Raw genomic sequence first — 23162 nt, 5'->3', positions numbered from 1 at the left:
TAGGTTGCTGATGCTCTATTAATGTTTTTTAGTCTTTTTACTTTCTCTGCTTCATTTTGGATCATTTTGTTTTTCCTCATCACCCAAGGATATGTCTACTGATTTTTAGAGAGTGTGGAAGAGAGAGAGAGAGAGAGAGAGAGAGAGAGAGAGAGAGAGGAAACATCAATGTGAGAGAAACATCAATCTGTTGCCTCCCACATGTGCCCCCACCGGCGATCAAACCCACAACCTAGGTATGAGCCATGACTGGGAATTGAACCCACAATTTTTTGGTGTATGGGACAACACTCCAATCAGCTGAGCCACCTGGCTAGGGCCTTTGGATAGTTCTTATTATTCTGTCTGCAAGTACAATGATCTTTTTTCTTACAATGTCTAATCTGTTATTAATTAATCCCATCCAGTATATTTTTCATTTCAGATATCATATTTTTCATCTCTAGAAGTTTCATTTGAATTAAAAAATTTTTTTTTCTTTATTGATTTTAGAGAGAGGAAGGGAGAGGGAGAGAGAGATAGAAACATCAATGAGAGAGAACATGGATTGGCTGCCTCCTGCATGTCCCCCCCCCCCCCCACTGGGGACTTGGCCCACAACCTGGGCATGTGTCCTGACCGGGAGTCAAACCAGTGACCTCTTGGCTTATGGGTCAATGCTCAACCACTGAGCCACACTGGCCAGGCCAATTTGAATTTTTAATTAATTAATTAATTTTTAATTCTTACCTGAGGATATTTTTACATTTATCATCAGATAGAGTGGGAGGGAGGGAGGGTGGGGGGGAGGGGGAGACAGGGAAACATCGATGTGAGAGATTCATCTACTGGTTGCATCCCATACGACCTGACCAGGGCTGGGAACAAATTGCAGCTGAGGTAGATGCCCTTGATTGAAATCAAACCTGTGACTCTTTGGTCCATAGGCTGATGCTCTAACTGCTGAGCCAAACTGGCCAGGGCTGAACTTTTATATCTTTCATTTCTCTCACCGTGTTTATGTTTTCCTCTACATCCGGTGTATATGGAACATACCTATAATAGCTGTTTTTCATTCTTGTCCACTAGTTCGTTATCTCTGTCATTTTTGGGTCTGTTTTATTGACTGATTTTCCTCCTGGTTATGGGTCATATTTTTCTCCTTCTGTAAATACCTGCTAATATTTGATTGGTTGCCAGCCATTATGAATTTAATGTTACTGGATTTTGTTTTATTTCTTTAAATAGTGTTGGACTTTATTGTGGCATGCATTTAAATTGCTTAGGATCAATTTAATACTTCTAAGCTTGCTTTTAAGCTTTGTTAGGGTGGGTCCAGCCTTTAGTCTGGGCTAATTTAGCTTCACTACTGAGGCATCCTCCTCCTGAGGACTTATCCAGTGCCCGGTGTATTATAAGGTCCCTCCACTCTCACAGATGGGAGTGTAAATTCTTCTCAGCTCTGCGTGAGCATCACAAATTGTTTGGCCTGTGGCTTGCTAGTGGTTCTTTTCTCGGTCTCGTGGAGCTTCACCTCATCCATGTGCAGACCCGCCAGAGGTTTAAGGGGACCCTTCTGCAGTTCTCCAGAGCACTCTGGGTGCAGTCCCCTTCTTTCCAGTATTGGGCCCCGTCAGTTCTAGCTCTGTGATTTCTATTTCTTCGACTTGGTGGGACCCTTTGGATTCCTCCTGCTGTGCTGCTGTGTGGAAGCTGCCTCTAGGCAGCAGGCTGGGCTGTCACAGGACTCACTCTTTTGTTTCCTGTCTCAGGGAGTATGGATCTGTGCTGCCAGTTGTCCATCGTCTGAAGTGGTTGTTTCACGTGTTCTGTGCAGCTTTGTAGCTGTTGAAGGGGGCGGGTCAGTCGCTGTGGCTGTAGGCAGAAGTCCTGCATTCTTGGAAGACTCACTTGGGGAGGTATCCCTAGTCAGCTTCCTACAAGACCCCAAAAGCAGTATGTTCCTTTTCTCATAGTTTTATCTATTGTTGTTTTTTTAAATCTCTCTGATTAAGCTGTCTCCCTGAGCACAGAGATGATATGCCATTTTTCTTAGTAGCCCTTGTACCTCGCTAGCCCAGTAGTGCCTGGCAGCTCATATTTATTGACTGAATGAATCAGTGAAAAAAAAAAAAAAAAAAGCTGACCATGTCCTGTGGTTGCTAAGAAGAAAAGTACCATCCTGCGTATGGAGCTCAGCTCTTGGGAATACTAACTAGACTCTTTGTGCTCTGTAGAGCTCACCCCACACTTGCTGTGTTGGGTTTTGTTGATTCTGCTTGGGACACTTTCAGATCTGAATTTATTCAGAGGAGGGTGACTGAGATCGTGTAAACTACACCACATAGGATTTGGGAATATCCATTTTGCCTGGAAATTATTTTTGTGGAGTGTTATGGGAAGTTGGGCATAATAATAGTTTCCTAACCCATGCAGGATTGATGTGGAAGAGGAGGGATTAAACATACCCTCTGGTTTCCAGAGGCCAAAGCTGGAGCCATGGGTAGGGAATTCCAGAAGATGAGATTTGGGTCCAGTTTCTTACAGCTAGAGCCCATCCAGCAGAGAAATGGGCTACCTTGGGAGGTAGTGAGCCCTCAACACTGATATTTATTGGTCATTTTTTTAAATTGCTTTTTTAGAGAGAGAGAGGAAGGGAGAGAGAGATAGAAACATCAATGTGAGAGTGAAACATCCATCGGCTACCTCCTGCACGCCCCTTACTGGGGATCGAGCCCGCAACCCAGGCATGTGCCCTGACTGCGAATCGAAATGGGACCTCTCAGTCCATGGGACAATGCTCAATCCACCGAGCCACACCAGCCGGGCTATTGATTACTTTTTTGTGTTTGGAATTGTAAAGTTACATATGTTGCATGAAATAATCTCTAGGATACCCTTCTCAGTAATTCTAAACCTCACTTTCCTCCTCTCTTTGAGCCCCATGATTCATCCCCCCTTTGCAACTGCACGTCCCCAACCTACACATGCACACGCACAATCAGAAAACACTCCTGGAACATGTTCCTGACTATTGCTTTGTGCAATCCTACACCCCTTCCTTTTTGCCTAAAGTGGATTTCTTCTCAGGCCTTGAGGCTACTGACCAATGTCTGTGTTTGTCTCCATCGTTCTGACTTCGGCCTGACGGGCACCCCAGTGATCTGGGCTGGCCCCTTATGCCAGCGCTTTGCCCCATTGTCTCCTGTGTCAGGATGCACAGTGCCTTTGAGATGGTGGATGACTCTGGCTGGCCCGTCGTTCGCCTCCCACTTGCCCCCACAGCAAAGTCTGGCAGCCTGGTTGCAGCCATTCTCCACGCTTATAACGTAGCTCTGAACAGACACTGCCGCTCTGGACCTGCTCGTTGGCTTGTTTCTCCGGGTCTCGTGTCCTCTCTCCTCCCTGGACTGGAGCCTCCTAGGCAGGTGTCACCCCGCTGGGTGCAGGACAGTACGTGGTATGCCATGGAGGCCCACTTAGTAGTGGTCCTGGCAGGTTCCTTGAGAGAATCTTTAAGCATCTGCTTTTTCCCATTTTTGAGATGGTCTCCAGAGAGCTTCAAGTAAGATTCCACCTCAGGAAGGGTGTGTGTGTGTGCAGCTCAGTGGCTGGAGGAGAGTGGAGGGCGCTGACTCAGAAGGCATTATGAGCCAACGGCCTATCTTCTGCTTCCCTGAGCTATTGTCCAACCTTGCTGTGGAAGGAGGCTTTGTCAGCTAACTTAGGAATCTCCGTCTGCTGGGGCAATCCGAGGTGCCTCCGTGGCCTCCTCATTGTTTCTGCAGCAGCTGGTTGGGCCCCGGCAGGTAGGTCACAGCTGGGTGGGCTCTGGGTAAGGGCTTTGCAGAAAGCGGGTCTGAGATGAGAGAGCTCCCAGTAGTGTGCTGTCCTCTCTTCAGCTAGCTGAGCCAGGCTCGGTCATGAATGTGGAGGAGCGCTCTTGGGGATTCGAGGTTCTCTGGTCCTCAAGTTTGTCCACAAGTTTGACATGGGCGAAGCCTCAGTTTCTTCCTCTGCAAAATGGGAAGAATAAAGCCAAACTGAGGAGCTGGAGGAAGGGCTCATTTACAGGATGTCCTTTAGCGTGTGAGGCGCCTGACTTCCCAGAGCAGTGTTCACTGTCCTAAGCACTGTGGATTTAGCCTTTTCCTCCAAAAGCTCGGAATGTTTGGCAAACGAGAGTTCTTTCTCCCACAGGAGGAAAAGGAACGTTATCTGAAAACTGATGTGCCTGGAGGGCTGGAGCCTGACTGCATTTGGCTCGCGAAGTCAGCTCCCCACCGGAAAGGGTGCTCCAGGGAGGGCACGGCTCTCTGTATGCACTCTGGCCAGTGTCGAGATGGCCTCTGGCGCAATATAGGCGCGCAACAGACTTTTTTTTTAATCCTCACCCGAGGATATTTTTCCATTTATCTTCAGATAGAGTGTGAAGTGGGGAGAGAGAGAAAAACTGCTGTGTACACAAAGACTGGCTGCCTCCTGCATGACCCCGACCAGAGCCGGGGATGAACCACAACTGAAGTACGTGCCCTAGACCAGAATCGAACCCGCGACTCATTGGTCTGCGGGCCGATGCTCTAACCCTGAGCCAAACTGGCCAGGCCATGTTTGAGGGCTGAATGAAAGTGTCTAGAGAAGGGAGTGCCAGCATCCATGCAGCCAGGCCTGTGCGGCACTCAACCTGTCCCCTTCCAGGTTACAGGCAAGGAAGATGAGTTTCACGAGGGAAGCCGCGTGCCCAGACTACTTACTGTAGGATAGGAAACCTAGTGCTTTTTCTCCTGTTCCCTGCTTGTTCCGTTGGAGAGAGGCCAAGACAATAATAAAAGCAACGACATAATTACAGCTAATATTGACGGAGTGCATTCTGTCATGATCTGCAGTAGTTTGGCCTAATTCTTGAAATGCACTCATTGAAATAGTTTCCTGAAGTTGTTCTCCCATCCCTGGGGCTTTCTTCACCAGTGCCTTCGTGTCTGCCGTAGAATACACTTGCCCTTGATATGAAGATAATGGAAATATATGTTTCTGTCAGTCTTATCTGTGGTAGCTGTTGACTGCATGAATATTTTATTCAGGATTTGAAAATTGGCGATCTTTCTATTTTCTTTGTGGTTATCAGTATGGGATTTGCTCATTTATGCTTTTGCGAGACATTTATTGAGCATCTAATGTATGCATGCAGGTCCTTGGCAGCAGGGATTCAGTGGGGATTCAGTGGGGAAGGGTATCGGAGGTACCTGCCTGTCAGAAGAACTCTTCAAGGCCGGACGTGTGTCTGTGTAGATCCCTTTCTGTCGTATCCTCTTAGCACTCAGGGCGCCTGCGCTGGGGCTGAAAGGGGCCTGGGGAGGATGCTGGAGAAATAGATTTGGAGTCTTTTATTTCTGTAGGGCTCCCCATTATGAAAGCACCAAGGTATATTCCCAGACATTTTTTTTTTTATCCTCACCCGAGGACATTTTTTCCATTTTTTGTTCAGATAGAGTGGGAGGGAGAGAGAGGAAGAGAGAGAGAGAAATACCGACGTGAAAGGGACCCAACCAGGGCTGGGGACAAACTGCAACCGAGGTACGTGCCCTTAGCGGGAATTGAACCTGGGTCTCTCTGGACTGCAGGCTGACGCTCCAACCGCTGAGCCAAACTGGCCAGGGCTATTCCCAGACATTCTTACTCTCCTTTCCTCCTGACAGTGACTTTGTGAAGAGGCTGCAATGAGGATTTTTTTTTCCAGAGCTGGCCAGTGAGCCGCAAGGAACTGACAATTTGTGAGTGGGTCTTTGGACTTGCATTTCTGATCCTAGCCTCAACTTGGTTTACCGTAAGCATCCCTGAGACGCATTCATTCCACAATTATTTCAGGGGCTGCTCTGGGCCAGGTACTGTTCCGGGCCTGGGGATGCGGGAGTAAAGAAAAAGTCCTGTCTCCCAGAGCTTATGTTTTGGTGGGGGAGACAGACAATAAGTAAATAATTAAAATTTGTAGTATATCAGATGGTGACAGATGCTATAGAGAAAAGTGAAACAGGGAGGGGGCGGGAGGATGGGATGGGGTCAAGGATTACGGTTTATTTATTTATTTATTTTATCCTCACCCGAGGACATTTTCCCATTTTTTGTTCAGGTAGAGTGGGAGGGAGAGAGAGGAACAGAGAGAGAGAGAGAAACATCGATGTGAAAGGAACACATCGAGTGGCTGCCACCCGCACAACTGAACAGGGCCAGGGACAAACTGCAACCGAGGTACGTGCCCGTAGCGGGAACCGAACCCGGGTCTCTCAGGACCGCAGGCCAACGCTCTAACCGCTGAACCAAACCGGCCAGGGCGAGGATTACGGTTTAAACTGGGTACTTAGGGAAGGCCTTGCTGAGATGTCTTGAGTAGAGATGGAAGAAGAGGTGGAGCAAGTCCTGTGGGAGGTGCATCCTAGGGCAGCGGGACAGGGTGCGCAAAGGCTCTGAGGTAGGTATGTGTGGACTTGCTTGAGCCCTGTACAGCTGGAGTGAAGTGAGCAAGGGGAAGGGCCTGGGATTTGGGTCACATAGAGCCTTGAAGACTATTTTGAGGACTTTGGCTTTTATGAGGGGAGAGCTGGGAGCCAATGGAGGAATTTGACCAAGGAGAGTCAGACCTGCCTTACATTTCTTTTTCTTAAAAAAAAAAAAATTTGTCTATCTATCGTCTATCTATCTATCTATCTATCTATCTATCTATCTATCTATCTATCCATCCATCCATCCCTGGCCAGTTTTGCTCAGGGGTTAGAGCGTCGGCCTGTGGACCGGAAAGTCCCAGGTTCAGTTCCTGCTAAGGGCACGCACCTTGGTTGAAGTTTGTTCCTTGCCCCGGTTGGGATCGTGTGGGTGGCAACCATTTGGTGTGTCTCTCTTACATAGATGTTTCTCTCTCTTTCTCTCCCCCCAACTCTATCTGAAGATAAATGCAAAAATGTCCTTGGTAAGGATAAAAAAATATATATTTTAAAATGTTTATTTATTGATTTGAGAGAGAGAGGAAGGAGGAGAGAGAGTGAGAGAGAGAAAGAGAGCGAGACATTGATTTGTTGTTCCATTTATTTATGCATTCTTTGGTTGCTTCTTGCATGTGCCTTGACCAGAGATTGAACCCGCAACCTTGGCATGTGGGGACGATGCTCTAACCAACTGAGCTACCTGGCCAGGGTGACCATCTTATATTTGAAAAGGATCACTGTGGCCCCTGTGTAGAGAATCGACAGAGTAAGTAGCAGCAACAGCAACAATAGTAACTTAGCAATCAGGTGCTTATGGAGTGCTAGGCAGTGTGCAAACCCCTCATGTGCATATTTTATTCAATCCTCCCAGCAACTTTATGTCCACCTTACTTAGGAGGAAGCACAACTCTCAGCTGGTAGAGCTGGCTGTCAGCTTAGGTCAGTCTGATTCCAAAGTTTGTGCTCTTGACTATTGTCCAGTTTTCAGGGGCATAGGGAGAAATTGTTTAGGTGACATTGAGGAAACATCTGGGTGTGACAGTCAGGCTGACCCTGTTACCATTCTTGGCTACCCTTATGTGTTCAGCTGGCCACTGAGCAGAGGGGTGCGGGGCAGGCTCCTTTAAAACTCTGGCATGGTGGAAGGTGGAGCAAATTGCTTCCAGCTGGGGGAAGTCTGCTTGGGGAGTGAAATTTGTGCCCTGTCTCCAGACAGCAGTCTCTGTGGGCCTGCAAGGACCCCGTGTCTTTGTGTTTGGCATATTAGACAAGCCCTGTTACTCAGAGACCTGGACTTTGTACTCTCGACCGGACCCAGCGCTCCAAGGCAGGCAGCAGGACACCACTACAGATGGTCTTCCCTCCCTAGAGACAGAACCTCCCTCCCTTTCTGAGTGAAGTCTGGGCCAAACTGTTCTGTATTTTATCTACCCCTTTTCTTCCAAGTAGCTCAGATCATTTTCAGAGTGTCACTTCCATAATCCTCATATTTATTGCTCTCTAAGGAAGTAAGGGGGATTTTCCCTTCTTTAAAAAAAAAACCTGCTGCAGGGTGGAAAATTGGGGTCAGAGAGGCAGGCTGGGCTGGAGTGTGGGAGAGAACCCAGAGGCCCGGGCCTGGGTGCAGCTCACCCTGAGTGGGCAGAGGGAAGAGGTGACTGAGGACACTGGTTCTGGATTTGTTTACCATGTGCTATGATGTCTGGATGTGGGAGGTGAGGGCTGGTGGTACTCTGCCCTTGCTAGGAGCTGTCTCAAGTTGCCTATGTGGCCCTGGTGGCCCAGGGCCTGCTCTGTGTGTACTTCCATGCATGCATGCATATTTTGTGTTCATGTACTCTTTCATGTTCTCACACGTGCTTGCTCATATACACACCTAGCTGTACCTTCATCCCTACACATGCACACACAATGCGTGCTCTCTTGTACACACACTCACATGTTTGTTCATACTCCTATTCTCACACATGTCACATACACACTCACGCACCCTCACACTCTGCCTTCCCCCTCACACATGCACATTCACTTGTAGCATGCAGCACATGTTGTTCACATTCATGTCCTCACACACTTGCATGCTTGCTCACGTGCTTGCCCAGTTCACTAAAAATGCACACACCCTTCTACACCCACAGGGTGGTGTCTGGGTGCACCTGTCAGAGATAGGCACCCCAGCCCTGGCCGGTTTGTTCAGTGGTTAGAGCATCGGCCCGAGGCCCAAAGAGTCGTGGGTTCAATTCCGGCCAAGGGCACATACCTCAGTTGCACTTTATCCCCGGCCCTGGTTGGGGTCATGCGGGAGGCAGCCAGTCGATGTGTCTCTCTCACATCGATGTTTCTCTCTTTCTCTCTCCCTGTCTCCTACTCTATCTGAAGATAAATGGAAAAATATCCTCGAATGAGGATTAAAAAAAAAAGAGAGAGATAGGCACCCCAGCTGGGCGTTGCCCTGATATGAGAATTGGTCACAGCAGCGCCGTCCCCACAGCAGCAGCTTTCGGGCTGCCCCGCCCGCACCTCAGCTCACCCGCCTGTGCCACACAGAAGAGTGAGAACCCCAGAGAAGGGCCACACACAGGTTCAGGCTCGGAGAGCCTCAGACTAGGAGTGTATCTGTGAAATGTGGAATGTCTGTAAAACCATCAAAGAAGGGACCTGGAGGTGGGAGGCAGGGAAATTCTTACAAAGAGAAGGCAGCACCTCTGGCTGGGCTCCCTGGCTGCACTGCACCAGCCTCGGCCCTGGTTCCGGAGCTGGAGCTGAATGCACTCCTGACCTTGAACCTATACCGTCAGCAGAGCCAGACCTTGGCATGCCCGGGGAAGAGGGCGCATTGTTCAGCAGCATGTAAAAGGACCGTTTTGGGAAGGAAAGGCTCCTTTTTGGCTGCTCAGATCCCAGCGGGTTACCAGCCGCAGAAGCCAAGTGAACAGGCCCTCACTTTGTTTCTATTTCAGAAATCTCACTGCTGCTGCTGAAGCCACCACTGCAGAGCGCGGAGATCATCATGGGGCTGTGGGACTCCAATTAGACTTGAGCTGCCAGCTGCCTCCTTGCAGGGCTGGGGAAAGGAAGCACCGAGGGGCGGGAGGCACTAGGAAGCTGCCTTCATAAATTTGAGTTAGAGTGGTGGAGGGGCGAGACTGTTATTCATCCTTGGCCGTTTCTTCTTACCTTGCAATCCAGCAAGTGAATATCTGCATGGAAACCTGAGGTCAACCCGCCAGGACTGTAGGGGGTGGGAGGTGGCCTGGGGACCTGGACTGTATTCCCAGCCATTAGCTGACGGAGCCTTCATGCACAGTCTGGGCCTGGGATCTTCATGAGCTTAAAGCTCTGGTTTTCACAGTGGGGGGAGGAGAGAAGGCCCAAGTGCAGAGAACTCCCTTGCCCCAGCCCGGCCTCCAGGTCCAGGGTGCCCTTCATTCAGAGCCTCTGCATGCTTGGTGCTAGGTCTGGTTTCAGTGACTTTATGGTGGCCTGTGCCCTGTGGGGTGGCCAGGCTGCTCCAGGGACTCTTAAGTCACACCCAGAGCCAGCCTTTTGCATCCTTGTCCTCATTCCTTGTGTTCAGATTGGTTGTATTTTGTTGATTTGTATATCATCTTGTTTTGGAAAGATGTTTAAAATTAACCCAAATACCTGGTAATATCACTGATGCCACTTGGGCATGGACTCTTATGTTCCTGGCTTGGGTTTTACCTAAATCGGCTAGGATTTTTGCCTGGGTCAGCAGATTGATGGATTGGACAGGTCCCCCAGCCTTTGCAGATATTCCTGCTTCCTGGACCTACACGGTGCTCTATATCCTTAATGATCCTTGAGGACGCAGTTCAGATGTCACCTCCCCCCGCTAAGCATTCCTTGCTCCCCCTTGCTGTGCAGGGTACCTTTCTTATGTAACCCATAGCACCATGTGCTGAAGCTGCTGAGAGGAGTAAGAGTTTCCCCCTGCAGCGTAGCGGGGTAGGCAGTGAGTAACTGGCACGTGCAGCGCCGTGGGGTACGGGCACCAGAGGCGGAGTGTTGTGCCGCAGAGGAGGTGCTCTGTACTGTTGGCCTTGCATCTCCAAGAAGGTGTTCCTTCTTCACTCACACGGTGTTGACGTTCTGGCTGGCTGTAGGGTTCTAGGCTACGGATCTTTTTTGTGCAAAGCATTGCTTAATTTTCTTTTAAATTCCAGAGTTACTGTTGAGAAGTCTAATGCCATTTCGATTTTAATCCTTTGTACATGACGTGAATTTTCTCTCTGGAATCTCTAGTGTCCTGTGTAAGAGTGTTCACTCTCTCTAGTTGTTCTGAAATTTCACAGATGACATGCCTTAGTGTGGGTGTACTTTCATCCAGTGCGCTCTGGACCCTTTCAATCTTGAAACACAATTATAAGTTTTCTTTTCTTTTTTTTTTTTTTTTTTTTTGGTTAATCCTCACTTGAGGATATTTTTTCACTGATGTTTAGAGAGTGGGAGAGAGGGAGGGAGGGGGAGGGGGAGGGGGTGGGGAGAGAGAGAGAGAGAGAGAGAGAGAGAGAGAGAGAGAGAGAAACATCGATGAGAGAGAAACACATTGATTGGCTGCCTCCCACACGATCCGTACCAGGGCTAGGGATTGAACCTGCAACCCAGGTATGTGCCCTTGACTGGACTTGAACCCTCGACCCCTTGGTCCTAGGGCCAGTGCTCTAACTGCTGAGCCAAACTGGCCAGGGCTAAAGATACCTTTTAAAAAACAGCATTCTGTTTGGTTTCATGGATGCAGTATCACCTCTTATTTCTCTGGGGCCATTAATGCTAGCTTTATTTTGGAGAGGAAAGGTTTTTCCTCATCATTTTCTGTAAAGTGTGCGTGTATTTTCCCTCTGTCTTTCCTGTGACAGGCTTTCTCCTGAAGTCTAGTGTTCCTTGGTGATCTGGTTGCATGTGTGTAGTATATTAAGCTGTGTGTGTGTGTGTGTGTGTGTGATTTGTGGGCTCTGGGCTTTACCTAGGGTGACCTGGGTGGACTGTTTCATTTAGGCCTGTTCTGAGCTGTTTAGATTCCCTAGAGAAGAATAGGCTGACCCTTGTGCCCAGGAACTTCGTGGGAGAGAACAGGGATCTGGGTCTCCTGTGCTTCAGCTTACCCCGTTTTCAGTGAGGTGTCCTGCCTTTATTCCCTGCACTGTTTCCCCAGCCCATAGACCTTCTGCTTCACTGTCTCCAAAAAGTGAACCCCTGGGGTAGGGGTTAGGGGAGCTAGTCACCTGCCTGAGGGAGGTGGGACTCCTTCTAAAGCAGACTGTAATCCGGCCCCTGGGTGGCCCCTGCTGCTGCTGCCCTCACTACGCCTTCTGTGGACTCTGGACGTCACTGCTTCCTTACGTTTCTTATGTCAATTAACACCTGTCCTTTGACCCGCTAGTCTCTAAAATTATCATCTCGTTTTCTGCTCTCTTTGAAATTGTGGGTTTATGTCTTAAAAGTCTCTTTCTTGCCCTGGCCGGTGTGGTTCAGTGGTTAGAACGTTGGCCTGCACACCAAAGGGTTGTGGGTTTGATGTGGGTTTGATCCTGGTCAAGGGCACGTACCTGGGTTGCAGGTTTGATCCCCACCCCTGGTCAGGGCGCGAGTGTGGGAGGCAACCAATCGATGTGTCTCTCTCACATTGATGTTTCTCTTGCCCCCCCGCCACTTCCCTCCCTTCCACGCTCTCTAAAAAAAAATCCTCCGGTGAGGATTAACAACAAAAGCCTCTGCCCTGTGTCAGGAGGCACCGGCAGCAGCCGTGCGTGCACACGTTCTCGCCGAGAGCTCCGCTAGATGAGGGAGGTAGTGTAGTTCGTTGCCCCGTTTCTGTTTTGAACAAACAGTGTCTCCCTTCAGCCTTTGTGGGGAAGGCCTGAAGGATCATTTTATTACGGATATTCATTGCATAATCCTAGTCATCAGAACTGTGTCAGTTTTAATGAGATCCTCATAATTGCTGAATGAAGGAATGACTGAATGAACAAATGAACTGCAAACAGGCTTGGAAACAAAAGTGGAAACAAGCACACTTCACCCAGGTTCCAACTCTGTTCTGCTATGCAAGCCACTACACGTGACTCGGAACCTGTTAAATGTACAACTGTAACGTAGTTTATGGCTAGTGGTGGGACATTTAACTTTTTCCACATTTGGCTTAATCTCTCTGGCTGCAGTGGGCACGTTTACTTCTGTGATGTTTGAAGAGGAATTAAATGAATAAGAGTAAGAACGCACCTAGTTTAGAACGGAAGCATCAACATAGGCACAATCTGCTTTCACAACTGTTCACAGGTCACTTGTCCAGCTTAGTTTCTTGCTGCATAAAACGAGTGGTTGGACAGGATGCATCTCAGGTTTCATCCAAGTGCCAGTCCTGTGATTCCACCATTGTCCTTTCTTGTTTGTATTACGACAGTGTAAGTCTCTTGTGGAAAAAAACTGCCTCACCTCCTTTTTTTTGACCTAGAATGACTTTTGTCCATTCTGAGTCCTTTTACTCCTCAGTACGGAGTCCCAATCCCTGTTCCTTCAGGGGCAGGCCCCACCTGCTCCAGGATATGTCAGTCTTCTCTCTCCAGCCTCCTTTGGCATTTTTATTTAAAAATTTTTTTTGCGCAGCCGGTGTGGCTCAGTGGTTGAGCGTCGACCCATGCACCAGGAGGTCGCCAGTTCGATTCCCGGTCAGGGCACGTGCCCAAAACCACTGAGCTATACATTAAAAAAAAATTTTTTTTCTTTATTGATTTTAGAGAGAGAGGAAGGGAAAGGGAGAGAGAGAGATAGAAGCATTGATGAGAGAGAACATCAATTGGCTGCCTCCTGTGTGCCCCTCACTGGGCACTGGGCCCACAACCTGGGCATGTGCCCTGACCGGGAATCGAACTGGCCACCTTGGTGCATGGGTCAATGCTTAACCACTGAGCCACACCGGCTGGGATCCTTTGGCATTTTTTTTATTTTATCCTCACCTGAGGACATTCCTTTGTCTTTTTGTTCAGATAGAGTGGGAGGGATAGAGAGGAAGATAGAGAGAGAGAAACATCGACGTGAAAGGGACACGTTGAGTGGTCGCCACCTGCATGACCCAACCAGAGCCGGGGACAAACTGCAACCGTGGTACATGCCCTTAGCGGGAACCAAACCCGGGTCTCTCTGGACCGCAGGCTGATGCTCCAACCGCTGAGCCAAACCAGCCAGAGCTCCTTTGGCATTTTTATTTGCAGGTGGGCACAGAGGAAGGAGCGTGGACCTTGAAGCCCAGTGGTGCTGGTTTAAATTTTAATTTACTCATTCTGTGACCTTGGACAGTTTACCTAGTCTTATCTGTCTAGAGAGAATTTGTAATAAAAGTTATCTCATGGAGTTTATATGATAAGTAAATGAGATATGTGTTTAAACCTACTCCTTTAACACATGACACAAAATAGACCCATAACAAGAGATCATGGTAATAACAATAATAACCAACATTTATGTGCATTACCTTATTTATTCACAAAATAGATACTTTTATTATTTTTATTTTGCAAATGAGGAGACTGAGCCATAAAGAAATATCTTGCCCAAGTTTGCAAATAAGGAATTTAGGCATTACATTTTTCTTAAGTATTTTGTGTTTGCATTTATTCCATAAATAATTTATTTGAGAGCTGACTCTTATGTCAGGTCTCGGTTCTGGAAATACAGCTGTGAAAAAACAAAGTTCCGGTCCTCATAAGGCTCCTTAGTGTAAGCTGGTCACTGAACAAACAGATACATGTATAACAGGCAGGGTTAAGTGTACTGGAGAAATCTAAGCAAGGTCAGGGCATACGGAATGGCTAGGACGGGAGGGGTTGGGGAGAGAGAGTGAAGGGAGAGGGGCTTGGGGAAGAGGGGAGAAAGAGAGAAGGCAGGTGAATTATTTTGTGTGGGGTGGGTAGGGACATGTTACATTTGATATCGAGCTCCAGGAGTCGAGGGAACAGTCCTCTGGGAGCCCTGGGGAAGCCCCGTCCAGGCCCTGGGTGAGTGCCGTCACATTCGTGTAACAGAGCTGAGGACTTGAGCTTGTTGGATCAACTCTGGTTTCCTTTTTGAAGTCAGAGATGGCATCTTTTTCTTATTTTGTGTCCTGTATGATATTGGATAAAGAAAGGGATGGGCATTGCCGTGGCCAGTGTGATTCAGTGGCTAGAGCATCGGCCTATGGACCAAAGGGTCTCAGGTTCGATTCCTGGTCAAGGGCATGTACCTAGGTTGCAGGTTCCATCCCTGATCCTGGTCAGTGTGCATGAGGGAGGCAGCCAGTCATGTGTTTCTCTCACATCGATGTTTCTCTCTTCACCCCCCCTTCTACTCTCTCTAAAAATCATTGGAAAGAATATCCTCGGGTGAGGATTAGAAAAAGGATAAAAAGAAAGAGAAAGAAAGTGATGAGCACTTTGTTAGGTGATCAAGAAACATTTCCCACTGATTAGCTCTCCAGCCTCTGTCTTCTTAGGTCATCAGGCAGAGGGTTTGTACAGTTAGTGCTGTCAGGTGGGCTCAGCCCGTTTCCACAGCCTCCAGGGGTTGGACCTGGGGCTGAGAGGCCTGGGCTTGGGCGGGAGCACAGACAGGGAGCGCAGGCCGCCCTGCAGGCCCTGCCTCCACCCTGCACTGCTGCCCTGGTGGCCTGCCTTTAGTCCTCCACCAGGCCACATGGCCCCCTCCCCCAGGGCCTCTGTAAATGTGGCTTCCTCCTGTCCCTTCAGGTGTCAGAGTCAAGGCATCTGCTAGGAAGCCTGCCCTGAGCCCTGGCCTAGGTCGTTCCCTTGTGCTGAGCTCTCCCAGGCTGGAGGTTCTTTCCTTTATAACATTTCTCTCCATTTATGATTGACCTTGCCCCAATGGTAGTCCTTCTCACTGGGATGTAAACTCCACCAGGAGGCCCTGACTGTTATCACTCATCTGTTTCCTTCCCCTGGCAGATTTTGCCTGGCAGGCTGGATTTGGCCTGTGGACTCTAGTTCACTGACCTCTGATGTTGAGCATGCTAGATTGTGGCCTGTAGCAGGTTCCTGAGAAATACTTGCTGGCTGAGTGAGTGACATCTCGGACAAGAGGTTGTGAGTTTGTGAGCTGCTGCTGTCCCTCACTTGATTCATAGACTTTCTCTTATCGAGTTCCCTGTAATCTGTCAAAATTAAGGAAGATAGCCAACTAGTTCTTTTTTTAAACAGCTTTATTGATATGGTTTATAGACCATAAAATTCACCCATTTAAAATGTGCAAGTCAGTGGTTTCTAGTGTATTCTCAATTGTGGGACCATCACAACTGTCCATTTTAGAACTGTCATCGCCCCCAAAGGAAAGCCCGTACCCATTCGCCATCGCTGTCATCCCCCCATTTCTTCCCATCCCAGGCCAAGCCCACCATCTACTTTGCATCTCTATAGATATTTCTATTATGGACATTTCATATAAATGGACTCATATAGTATGTGGGCTTCTGTGACTGGCTCCTTCCACCACCAAGGCAGTTGCCCCGTGAGCAGTGCAGTGGGTCAGGATGCAGGCCCTGGGGCACTGCCCGGCTTCACAGTTCAGCTCTGTTGCTGCCCAGCTGGTTGGCCTGGCAAGATGCTGATCCTCTCTAAGCCTCAGTTTTCTTGTAGGTAAAAGGGCAGAGCTCCCCCGTCCACATGACAACCCAGAAGTATTTGACAACAGCTACTCTTCCGTCTTGTCTCCGCTTCCACCAGCTGTCTCTCAGATCACTTCATTTCTAGACCCCGCCACCCTGTTGCCGCCAAGCACGCCCAGCTTGCTTGTTCCTGGGCTCGGCCTGAGCCTGCCCTTTGGAGATGTACAGAGTGCCAGAATGAGTTGTAAGCCTTTGAGGGTGACAAATCTTCACCTTTACCAGCAGGATGGTTTTATTGAAGAAGATGCTCAAGCAGGAAAGATATCTTCATCTAACTTATGAAAAATAGGGAATTTCAGCTAAAGCGTGTCCAGTTCCCCCCTCCCGCTTTCCAAGCGGATTCTAGGAGGCAGCACAGACTACCGTCATCGCCCGGCTCCCTGATGGGCGTGGCGGGGCCGCTCGCTCTGCCCGGAGTTTCCCCCACTGTCCCCTCCTGTCCTGATGAGGCCAAGCAGTTGATATATTTCTTGGGCTCAGTTTTAGAAGCTGCAGGAGGGGGATGGTGACAAGAGGCCCATTGGTACAAGCAGTTCAGCAACAACAGAACACGGGGAGGGAAGAGGAACCGGAGCTTCATTTATCTGTCTGATTTCTGTATCCTCGGCCTCCCTCCCTTCTTTTGGTGGGAGAATCCAAATGTGTTTAGCGATTCCTCTGCTGCTGCCCATGGGTTAAAAGCCTTGTAATTTTGTAATCAGGAACAGTCTAGAAACCCACAACGGTCCCGGCTCTGCCCCAAGGCAAGAACAGAGCCGGAGCCCACATTTTGGGCATTTCCCACTTCCTCTGCTTGATTTCTTGAAAGCCCATGCCTGATTTCTTTCTAACTATGTTCCAGGCTGGTTTACATAACTTGATTTTTCTGTGGTTAGTTACTCATTCAGAAATGCCCCTGTCCATCTGTTTTGGGGTTCCGAGTCAGTGGGCACAGAATATCATGGTAGAACTCTGGCTCCTGCCTCCTCTTGTATCTTGTCCCAGCCTGGAGAAGGACAGGAGGTCAAGGGTAGAACATCTGCGGAGCCCGTCACCAAGATTGGAGCCCTCGGCTCCTGATTGGAGGAAACGCCTTGGGAGGCTGTTGCTACAGGTAGTGGAACCGCAGGGCCTGGGAGTTCGCCTGCTAGCCGGTCACCTCATGGCTTGGGAGGTGAAGGGGGACCTGGGAGTGGAGGAGCTTGTGTGGTGAGAGGCAGCATCGGACATCGTTGAGGCTACGTGTTCAGATCCCGGCCTGCCATTCCCTAGTCACATGACCTTGGGCAAGTTCTTCAAGACCCTTTTCTCCTCTGTAAAATGGGGGTGACAAAGCACCAGTTCACCAGGTTATTGGGCATATTAAGTGAGCTGGCATTTGTAAAGCATCTAGAACCCAGCTGGTATATAGAAAGCACTATGTAGCTGGCGGGGTGGTGACGAGGATGATGAGGATGGTTAACCCGTCTCTCCTATTGGATAACCTGATTCCCTACTTTTGTTTTTTAAGTGATTTTAAAAAAATCCTCACCTGAAGATAATGCTTATTGATTTTAGAAGGGGAGGGAAGGGGGAGAAACATGGATGTGAGAGAGAACATCAATTGGTTGCCTTCCACACATGCCCCAACCGGGGATCGAACCCAAAACCTGGGTGTGTGCCCTGAATGGGAATCAAAAACGAGATCTTTTGGTATACAGGTCGATGCTCTAACCAACGGAGCCACATTGGCCAGGGCACTTTTTCTTTTTTCTTTTTTTTCTATCCTCACCCGAGGACATTTTTCCATTTTTTGTTCAGGTAGAGTGGGAGGGAGAGAGAGGAACAGAGAGAGAGAGAGAGAGACATCGATGCGAAAGGAACACATCGAGTGGCTGCCACCCGCACAACCGACCAGGGCCGGGGACAAACTGCAAGCGAGGTATATGCCCTTAGCGGGAACCGAACCCGGGTCCCTCAGGACCGCAGGCCGACGCTCCAACCGCTGAGCCAAACTGGCCAGGGCGGCCAGGGCACTTTTTATTTTTTTTCAGTGGAACAGGGCGCATAGCTCAGCCCCGCTGCGTTTGCCCGTAGGTCCCGTGGCCCTCGCTCCAGCGCTCCTGCCCGGCATGTCTGAGCGGAGAACCAGCCTTGGGCTTACTGCCGGGTAGCAGCAGTTTCCTTGCCTCAGTTTCCTCATCTGTAACTGGTGGGAAAGCATTTACCCTCCTCTTTCTTCTTCCCAGTGTCCATCCCTCCCCCCGCCCCGGATGTGAATGGTGTCAGGTGACATCTATTAAGCATGGCAAGCAGGGTGCAAAGACAGAACTTCGGTGGATGGTATGGGAGAGCTTGGGGCACAGGGCTGAGGGCTCGGGAGACTGGTCATCTTGGCCCCAGGAACCTCCGTGGTTTGGAGCGGGATGAAGTGGAGCTGCGCACCCTCCTTGGGGTGCTGTGAGCAGCTCCACGCGGGGCAGACGTGCTTGGGTTATTTCACCTGCAGCAGAGGGGGTGGGATGTGGTTTAGAAGGTCACTCACACAGGAACCTTGTCCAGGCTCATTCTCTGACCCCAGATGAACAAGGGCTATGTGTTTCCCCCCAGGATGCTTATAAAGGGGCAAGAGGTGATTTAATACCAGGAAGAAGGTCTCAGTGACGCGAATAACCAGTGCTCATTGCTTTCCTTCATGCATCTGTGCTGTAAAATGAGGAAAATACGGCCCAGATGGGCTCATTACTGCCCCCTCCCCCCAGGTTATGCAGTGCCAGAGAAGGGATTTAAACTCAAATCTGGGGGTTCCGATGTCTGTGTTCTTTCCAGGTGGGAAAGCCTGATTCTGAGCCCCATGAGGACTTGCACTTCCCAGACCTCTCCTCTGCCCTGCTGGAGCCTCGTGAGAGCCTCTGGGCCACGTGGTGTGTGTGTTCTTTTTTCTGCTCCAAGTCTCAGCCTTTCCCCGACCCCTTCATTTCGGCTGGTCTTTGCCCTGCAGGGCTGCGGGTTTAACCTGTGAACCTCCCCCGGTGCTCACACCTCATCCGCCTCTCTGCCCGCCAGAAACTCCCTGTCTGTCGACCCTCCCTTCTTTCAGTTTACCTCCTGTGATTTGGGAGCAGAGTGAGCCATTGGCAAGTGAGAGAAACCGGTGCTGAAAGGTTAGAAGTGTGGGTTTCCTGAGGCCCCCCGGGGAGGTGAGACACGGCCGGCCGGGGTTGGTGCGGCTCTGGAGGTGTTCCTAGGTGGAAGATGGAGCGCGGTCACCGGTCACCGAGGCCTGGTCCTTCCCTGAAGGGCAGGGGCCTGGCAGTGGGTGGCCCCAGTCTGGTGTCAGTCTCACGGACAGGCTGTGTGACCGTGGGCACATCACTCCCTGTTCCGGGCCTCCTTGCCTTGTGAAACAGGAGGGTCTGTACCAGATGGTCCTTCAGGTCCTCTCAGCCTGTAAAGTTCTACAACTTAAGATACCTCCATGAGGAAATACGGAGCCCAAGCGCTTTCTCTCTTTCTTTCCCCCGTTGCCTTTTAAAGCTAAGGTTTACCTTTCAGTTCGTGTTAATTGGAAAGTTTAATGTATGCCGTGGAAGGAGCCGGGAGAAATTCCAGGGCCGTACTCCCTGAGACATCAAGGGTGGAAAGGTTTTCAGTAAAGCCAAGTTCAAACAGGATACCCCTGGGGTCTGGGGACAGGATACAACTTTGGCTGCTCATTTACCTAAGGGAACACAGTTCAGTGCTTTGGGACCTGCCCCAAGCTGCCTAATGAGCACCTTTGCACGGCAGAGACCCAGCAGGCCAGCTGGTCCAGAGTCCCCTCAGCCTGAGGACCTTGCCTGCCAGCAGCCACACCTTCCTTCCAGCCCACTCTCCTGCCTCCCCTGCCTTCCAGTTCCCCTCTCCTCCACCGCACCATCCCACCCTGGTCCCTGCACTCTGGCCTGCCTTCTCTCACTCAGGCTTCCTCTGCCCCCCATCCTCTCTACCTCACCCCCATCCTTTCGTGCCTAGTCTTCCCTTACCTCCCAGACGGGGCTGGGATGGGTGACAGGTGAGGGGACTGAGCGTGAACGTAATAGAAACAACTACAGGCGGCGGGGAGAGGAGAAGCATCTCCATGGACCAGTTCACACTGAGTGAGCCTGGTCACCTTCCTGCTGTGAGGCTGTGCTGTGGGTGTAACACAGGTGTGCACACCACCCTTACTTGGGGGCTGCCCCTCACAGTTGGTGAGACCAGCACTGGTGAGGGACAGTTGCAGTGCCCTCCGGGAGACACCGAGTCCATTAACAGGGAGAGTCCAGGATCTGGGTCCAGCCTGACTCCTGCCTTCGGTATTTGCAGACTGAGGGTCAGCCCCAGGACCTCTCTGGTTTCCTCTTTAACAGAGCGGGAAGGCTGGGCGGGTCTCCCTGGCTCTGTCAGCTCTGCCCAGCCCGCAGTTGCCATTTGTCAAGAGCTTTCTAGTGTTGGCCGCGGGAAGCACCTGACAGGCCTAATCCCATCTAATCCTCCCAACACCAGCCTGTTTCTTTTATTTGCCCTCATTGTACAGATGAGGAACCGAAGGTCCAGGGCTGAGGTTGCAGTCCAGTGGCCCTAGGTCAGATCCAGCCCACAGATGTATTTGCTTTGGGCCCAGTTGATGTTTTATTGGAATCAACATTTAAACACTGAAGAGATTTCATAAAAATAGAGATTTATGGCTTTTTATTGTTGGAAGAGCTAATGACATTGAGCCCTTACTGCCCCGTGGCACCTGTTGGCCGGATCTGTCTCAGCCATCACCTTCAGGTGGGGCCCGTGTTTCCCTGGCCCCTCAGTCTTGGCACAGTGTGGGAACATGCCCATGATCCTCGCTGGCATCACGCATTCACAGTCCACCTGCCTCCCGTAGGCGCTTGTTTGCAAACCTTGACCTAAGGCTGCGCTGTAACTCCCACCATGTAGGTCACACAGCGACTCTGCCAGGCAGGAGTCAAACTTGGCTCTCTAGGACTTTAGACCTTGACCACCCTGCTGCTTTTCTGAGTTGTTTTTAAATCCCAGCAGGGATTCTTGGGTCCTCTGTTGGAGCACAGGAGACCTTCATCAGGTCTCTAGATAAGGACGCTGGCAAGAGTCCCTCGTTCAGAAAGGTTGAAGCGCCTGTCCCTGTCCCTGTGCTGTTGCAGTGAGTGGCATCGACTGGCTCATGTTTTAGTCCAGGAAAAATCCATCTCCTTGCCACTCGATATGTCCTCTTCAAATTAATTTGGTGTAATTGTTTTTTGTCTACTGCCTATTTACTGGCGGGTTGAACCCAGGAGCTCCCACTTCACCTCCCCTAGGAGAGTTGCCAAAATGCTACACAAAGAGCTTGCATTTTTCCCCAGCCTAATGGAGGCAGGAAATAGGGATGTCTGTTCGGACTGTACATGCCTCGGGGTTGGTCAGGGTCCCTGAGGGCCAGGCAGGCAGGATGCTGGGCCTTCCAAACAGGGCGGGGCCCCCAAGGGGAGCCCTGGTGGAGGTGGAGGTTTCCTGCCCTTGGTGTTGGTCTCTCCAGCTGTTTCCTCCTGATAGAGCCGTTGGACAATGTCACCGTGACTCAACTCCCAGCATCATGGATGAACAATAGCAGATTTGTCCAGGGTCAGCTAGGGAGCTGTGGCTGTACCAGTCACCTGCTTCCAGGCTCCCAGTTGGGAGGGGCCAGGGGCAACTTGAACGGTTTCTCTGCTTGGTCTTGGTTTCCCAAAGTCCGGTCCTGGTTGGGTTGATTTCAGGCTGTTGCTCTTTGGTTTCCCTAAGCATATCCTCACTTCTTTTTGTTGTTGTTGTATATCATCCTCACCCAAGTATATTTTTCCATTAATTTCTAGATAGAGTGGGAGGGGAGCGGGGGGTAGGGAGAGAAAGAGGGAGAGGGAGAGAGAAAGAGAGAGAGAGAGAGAGAGAGAGAGAGAAACATTGATGTGAGAGAGACGCATCAGCTGGTTGCTTCCTGCATGACCCTGACTGAGGCTGGGGATTGAACCCAGGTACGTGCTGTTGACTGGGAATCGAACCCACAGCCCTTTCGTCCTCAGGCCTTTGCTCTAACCGCTGGGCCAAACCAACCAGGGCACTCCTCACTCCTTGTGCACAGCTGATCCAGAGCTTCTGTGGCTCCATGCTGCCCGCTTGTCAGCCAAGTCGAGCTTTGCCAGACCTCCCTTCCCCTTGGTTTGAGTTCAGTGGGTTTGGCGCAGTCCTGGAAGGCTTGGAATCTCTACCCAGGCATTCAGGACCTGGATGAGCTTCAGACGAGAAAAACAGCTGTATGATTCTTTAATCTCCTTCAGCGGGTAAAGGATTAAGCAATTTTTTGGTGGGTTTGTTACTATGTGTTATGATTTTTTCCCCATGAGTTATCTAACTTAGTCCTTCCAGTCACTCAGGGAGGTATCATTACTCCCATTTTACAGATGTTAGGCATCTAGGGTAAAGAGCTTGCCCAAGATCTCAGATCCTTCTCACTTTGAAGTCCCGTGACCTAGGACTTCCTAGGCAGGGACATGGGTGTGTGAAAGAGTTTAAAGAACATGTGAACCAGTGATGGGAGAGGAGGGGTTTGAAGGCTGTGCAGGGATGTAAAGGTGAGTGGGCCAGTCCCTGCGCTCCTGGAGTTTACAGCAGAGTGGGGGAGTCATGCTGTGATCAGCTAACTCTGATGCAGGACAGGGTGATGGGTGCTAATGGGGGCAGCGGAGTGACTTGGAACCACATTTTTATCTGGTATATGAGCAAGTAGTTGAAGAGACACTTCAAAACAGAAGTGGGAAATTCCTGGCCACAGCTGTCAGCATGACTGAAACTGGTCCGTGTAGAAAATGCTGAGATATAGTGCCATTTTTGTCTAGAGTTGCAAACATGCAACATTGCTTAGAATTATTATTATTATTATTTTTAGTTTTTTTATAATCCTCACCTGAGGACATTTTGGCATTTATCTTCAGACAGAGTGGGAGAGAGAGGGGGAGGAAGAGAGAGAGAGAAACATCGATGTGAGAGAGATACATCGATGTGAGAGAGACACATCCACTGGT

The 23162-nt window shown here is 49.9% G+C and overlaps 1 protein-coding gene across 2 annotated transcripts in view; it reads left to right on the top strand.

The window, feature by feature from the left end:
• TSPAN9 (tetraspanin 9) overlaps window positions 1-23162 on the top strand; it is a 194041-nt gene that overhangs the window by 16552 nt on the left and 154327 nt on the right. The window contains exon 3 of one of the 2 annotated variants that reach the window (XM_036251963.1): window positions 15416-15553. The exons of the other annotated variant lie outside the window; for it this stretch is intronic. The gene's annotated coding sequence lies outside the window, so the exon portion shown is untranslated. The remainder of the gene's footprint in view (window positions 1-15415; window positions 15554-23162) is intronic. 2 annotated transcript variants of the gene reach the window in all.

The sequence above is a fragment of the Molossus molossus genome, unplaced genomic scaffold, assembly GCF_014108415.1.
Source record: "Molossus molossus isolate mMolMol1 unplaced genomic scaffold, mMolMol1.p scaffold_m16_p_10, whole genome shotgun sequence".
Taxonomy (NCBI): Eukaryota; Metazoa; Chordata; class Mammalia; order Chiroptera; family Molossidae; genus Molossus; species Molossus molossus.
This window is presented reverse-complemented; position numbering and strand designations above follow the sequence as displayed.